We start from the raw sequence: 6060 nt of genomic DNA on the forward strand, positions 1-6060 counted from the left end.
TTTAGTTTTCGGTGGACACAACATCTTTCTTTGTATGTGGTGCTGAGGATCAAACCCGTGCCGCAAGCATGCCAGGCGAGCGTGCTACCGCTTGAGCCACATCCCCAGCCCCACAGCTAGTTTTTAAAGTAAGTTTTCTTTAACTTAATTTTTATTGACCTAATTGTTTCCTTATTTCTCTTCCAGTTTTTTTTTATTTGCAAAAAATATAATATACTAGTTCAATTGAGAGTTTCCAGATTCATGCAGATTACGTATAATAATGTTTGTGCTTTATATGTATGGTATTCAGGTTTGTGGTGTTCTTGTCACAAGTCTCATTCTTTGAGAATTATCTCCTCTGTCTATAGTTCAAATCCAGGCACAAATAATGCAGTGATATCTGATTTCAATACCTATCACGCCTCCTTGCCAATCTTCTTATCCCCTTAGCCTCACTTTGGGGATTATAAAAACAAATTAGACTGAAATTTATAAATCTTCACTATTAATGTTTTCAATAAATTCACAAAATATAGAGCCTATAATGTCCCATGTGGCAATTTTTCAACTTCTTTGTTCTATATTCTGCCTGGGATTTTCAAGGGAATGAGCTCCCTCTTACCAAATGCTAATTTTTATAATTTCTGCCAAACAAAAAGTACATGCAATTTACTTTATCTAAAATTTAAAATAAAACATGTTCATTGTAGAAAGTTCCATAAACAGAAACTAATAGATTGAAGAAAATAAAAATAACCTGTAATTCTATCATCCAAAAATACCCATTGTTACCAGTAACATAAACCTTCTTCTATACAGTTGTCTTTATTTAAAGTGGAATCATATTATATATAAACTTCTATAAACTGTTTTCTTTTTCAGATAAAAATGTATAGTTTTCTTAGTTATAATCATTGGATTGCAAGAAACAGAATACTCAGATACTCTTAGAATAAAAGTAGGGTTGGCATACAGATGCTTGAGGATATGCATTCAGTCCAGATTACACATCATCTTACAACTCCATTGCCAAAATAAGACCACAATACTTTCTGTGTGCCTTAGTTCAAATTATTGAGAGAAAATTTGAGTGATATGATCCCTGATTCAAATACCTATAATTACTCCAGTAGCATCACCTGACAGAAAAAAAGGTTACCTAAGTTCACCCCTTAAGTAGGGCCAGTAATTTAAATGTAAAATGATTAAAAGCAAGATGAGAACGCCAAACATTTCTACTATAACATTGAACTTCTTTCATCATCATTATATACTCATTATGTCATTATTTTTTTTCTTTTGGTACTGGAGATTAAATCCAGGGTTTTCTGCAGGCGGAGTATACACTCTACCATTAAACTCTACCCGAAAGCCTGCACTACCTCATTTTCAAGGTGTTTAATTAATGATAATCTGTTTAAATAACCTATTATTTTGGATATTCATGTTGATTTCGATTTTTCAATTACACACTAAGCTGCAATGCTTATAGGTATATTTGGGGGAATATCTAAACTTTTTAAAATTAAGTTATTAGAAGGATACTCACTGAGTCGCGGGTATAGTAGAGACTATGAGGTATCCACAAAAATCTGTTTTCTCCTCCCTTAAACACATGGCTGCTGAACTAATCTGCATTTCCCAGCCTTCTCTACAGATCAATGTGACCCTTTGATTACATTTTCACTGATAAAATGAGCAGAAGTGATGTGTGCAATTTCTAGACTTGGATCTTCATAACTTTGGTCTTGCCTTCTCTGTGCATTTTTTCTCCTTCCTACCAACTGGAACTTGGATGTGATGGTGATCTAAATTTGACCCTGCACCTGACAGCAGTGTCTTATAGTGTGGCTGAGCCTCCCTTCTACACTGAACACAGATTGAGCAAAATAAAAAGAAGTACACTTTGGTGATACTCAAGTGAAGTCTATTAAAGAAGATTCCTTTCTCTTTCTTCTTTCTTTTTGTTTTTTTACTATTGGTAATTGAACCCAAGTTCTCATGCATACAAGGTAAGCACTCTATCACTGAGCTACACCTCTAGTCCTTTTTTAATTTTATTTTGAGACGGAGTTTTGCAAGTTCCTCAGGCTGGCCTGGTGATCTTCCTGCCTCAGCATCTGAAGTAGTTGAGATTACAGGCCTGCACCACAACATCCAGCTAGTTTTTAAATACCTGCTTAAAAAATATATTTAGTTGTAGACGGACATCTTAACTTTATTTTATTTATTTATATGTGGTGCCAAGAATTGAACCCAGTGCCTCACATGTACTATGGAAGCACTCTACCACAGAGCCACAATCCCAAACCCAAAGATTTTATGTGATTTATTAAATTGCTGTCCAGAAAACTTATACCAACTTTTGTTTCTTTTAGCATTGTATGAAAGTTCTATTTTACTGTAACTGATTCATATCAGAGTATTCATTTTTTAGTCTTTACTTTTTTTAATGTTAAGTGCTCCACCACTGAGCTACAACCCCAGCCCATTCATTACTTTTTTTAAATGTGAAAATAAACTATCATGAAATATAAACATCTTTCAAAGGTTGTTGATCATTTATGGGTCCTCATTTATGAAGTTCTAGTTTCTATCCCTTGACCATTTTTTCTGTCATATATTTGCAAGAAATATATTTCACAACTTTTCTAGAAAGGATGAGAACAAGATAAAACAAGTTGAACAAAACATTGATGTTTATGAGACTGGAAGATGGCACAAGTGAGATTTATTATGCTATTCTCTCTGTGTGTTTATCCTCTGTATTTTTTAGTTTCTACAATAAAAAGCTAAATTTGTAAATGCATTTCCTTGATCTGTTTACTGAAAAATACCTAAAAGAAATAACCAAACCTAGTGCCAGATTCTGATCTTTAAGTATCATAAGGAAATAAAGCTGCTTAGAAAAGTGGCTGGATTCAGCTATGGATCAGGAAATGGATAACACAAATCTTGTACATCTTGTTATAACAAATGACAAGGAAGTCACCAAACTGTGATAGGATTATGTCAAAAATACATAATATACTTTTTTGGACAAAGATGGAATATTTTGAGCATAAAAAATAATGACTTCAATGGATTAAAAATTATTTTATAGAAATGCATTAGTCTTAATGGTATTCATAAAGATAGTGAGCCCAAACCCCAAAACTAACAAGAATGCATCAGAAACCATCCAAGGTAAATAGGGGACCCATCCCTTTCTTTGAGAGTGGCAATTAAAGAGGAAAAATATGATATAGTCCCATTAATCCTGTGTAATATATTTCAAGTAGTCTGTCTTAGTCCATCTCTGCTGTTATAACAAATTATTTAAGACTGGATAATTATAAAGAATGGAATTTTTTCCACAGTTTTCAAGGCTGGAAAGTCTAAGATAAAAGCACTGGTAGACTCCATGTTGGATGAGGGCTGCTCTCTTCTTCCAAGACAAACCTCTTACTGTGTCCTCACATGGGAGAAGACTAAAAGGACGGTTTCTTAACACTGTTGCATTGTGAGTTATTTAAAATATAGGTATACATCCACTGCCACTATTCATGAAATATCGTGGATTTTTTTTCCTTGAGATTAGTCAAAGATTAGCAAGCCATTTGAACACTAAGTATATAGAATGTGAAGACAAACTCTATAACTATTTCAGCAATGTTTGAAGTCATACCAATCCTGCACTTCACAAAATTTTACTAAAAACTAATGAAATTAGAGGACTCCAGTTCAGCTGTGTCACAACCTCCTCTTCTCTGCGCCTGTCAGAGCCCGCATTTGATAGAAAACTAGATGCAGTATTTAAGGAAATATCCAGGCTTGTGGAGTTAAAATGGCAGACTTCCTAGGTAATTTCTGATGGCCAGAATGTATGGGCTGGAATGAGAATGTATGAACTAGAATTAGAAAAGAAATGCTATGGCTTCTGTGGTCACAAGCATACTGTTTTTTTACAAGTTGATGGATCATGATGGATGTACCCAGGGTATATCAGTTAAAGAGTTATACCATGCTTTTCACACATATGGCAGATTTTCTTCATTGGGATTCTTCATGATAAATGCTGTATCTAATGCACAAGTGAGAGATGGCAGCTATGAAAATGACTGTTTAAAAGGAACAATGCTCAAATTTGATTCTTCATTGGTTTAATGTTCATGTTTGGGTCACTTATTGCTTCCATGTAGACTCTTTTCGGTGCATATGTTACCCAAAATACTGATGTTTATCCAGGACTAGCTGTGTTTTTTCAAAATTCTCATATGCCTTTTAGCACTCTGATCTACAAATTTGGAAGAACTGGAAAGCTCTAAACCTGAGATGACTTATTAAATCATATTTTCCTTTTGTTATATTCTATTTGTGTATAAGTGTCTATCTCTTGATTTAAATTACACATTGCCAAATGAAATAGATTGCACATTAAATGATTTGTTTCTTTATATTTAAAAAATAATGAAATTATTGAGAGTCTCCTTTAACATTTCATATTTAACAAGAGGTAACAAGCAGTTAGTTCTTCACCCTATCATAAGTAAAATGGCTGAAATGACATAGCCAATATAGTTGCAAACCAACAGGCATTACTGTTACAGAAAAAAATTATCAGAAGAGGCATAATGAGCAGTTTTGAGGATATGAAACATGTTTTTTAGAACAAATTTCCACACATAAGCACATGCTGTAATATCAATGTTTCATCAAAGTCTAAGTAGGTATCATTCACTAGATTCAATTTCAATAATGAAGTCCACTTAGCACATCTTTTTGTGTAAAGTCACTAAAGAATATAAGACATACAATATGTCTTTCAGAAATAAGTTGTTTAATAAGAATGATTTCTAGAAAAATTACATATATAACCAAGCTGAATTGCCTGAGATTAAAAAAAATATATATTCCTAAGTGGATTTTAGTGACAATGCAACTCAATTCATTTATTTCCTCATTCATCAACACAAAAGCAAAATTTAATTTCACACATAACACAAAGTGCTTAGGATGTCATAAACAAAGTTAATATTTAAATTTATAATAAAATCTCTAAATATTTCTTAATGTGCAATGGTCATGGAAATTTTTCATACTGTATAGTAAGACTGATTGGTTATATCATTCAAGTTACAGACTAGTATGTTTTCATCACTATAACAAAATATCTGAGATAATCAAATAATAAAGAGAAAACATTTATTTGGTACACAGTTTGGGATGTTCCAGTTCATGATTGGTTGGCTCATTGCTTTTGTGTCTGTGATGAGGCAACACATTATGGTGGGGGCACAGGATAGCAAATCTGCTTACTTCATGACCAGGAGGTCAAAGAGAGAAGAGGAAGAGGCTAAGGCCTAGTATCCCCTACAAGAATGTGTCCCCAATGACCTAAAAACTTCCCAAAAGGTTCCACAGCACCTTCCAAGAGCACCACTCTGGGATCAAGCTTTTAACACAACTCTTCTTATCATTATTGTATATTGAAATTAATGACAAAACCCACACATTTGAAAGCCATGGCAGGTGTGGCATTTTCTTATTTGCTGACTAAACATTGTCAGTCTTTGTTCCAATTCACATTTTCTGTATGGGCTGTCTCTGTATATATATTTTGAAGGGATTAGTTTGGTTAAAAGTAGATCATGGTCAAGAATCTAAAACATCATAACATGGCAAAAACTGAATTAGCAGGAGTATCTTTGCATATTTGGTTTAAAAGAAGCTAATTTAGGGATTCTAAAATCTAGAACAAGTGTCTCTGTCACATTTTTTGAATTAGATTACTAGATAGGTAAATGGGATGTAGAATATGAACAGAATTCATAAGGATACACAAGCATACATGGAAAGACTCATCCTTTTAACAATAAAAATGTTAAAGCAAAAATGAAGTAGCCATTATAAAATTGAACCAGGCACAGGCCAACTGCTTATGACATAGCATCCTGAGAGTGAGCAAGCAAGAGGAAGCCTCTGTGATGTCGCCTATACTATGGAGCTCCCATGCCTGCTCCTGTCATCTCCTGGACCAGGGAATGTGACCATTTGACATGGAGACTGGTCAACATTCAAGGACCAGCCTGCAAATTA

The 6060-nt window shown here is 33.8% G+C and overlaps 1 pseudogene; it reads left to right on the forward strand.

Annotated features, from left to right (window-relative positions):
• Positions 1–3808: 3808 nt before the first annotated feature.
• On the forward strand, positions 3809–4289 carry LOC144257339 (transmembrane protein 50B pseudogene; annotated as a pseudogene).
• Positions 4290–6060: the final 1771 nt, after the last annotated feature.

This window comes from Urocitellus parryii, chromosome 10 (genome assembly GCF_045843805.1).
Source record: "Urocitellus parryii isolate mUroPar1 chromosome 10, mUroPar1.hap1, whole genome shotgun sequence".
NCBI lineage: Eukaryota > Metazoa > Chordata > Mammalia > Rodentia > Sciuridae > Urocitellus > Urocitellus parryii.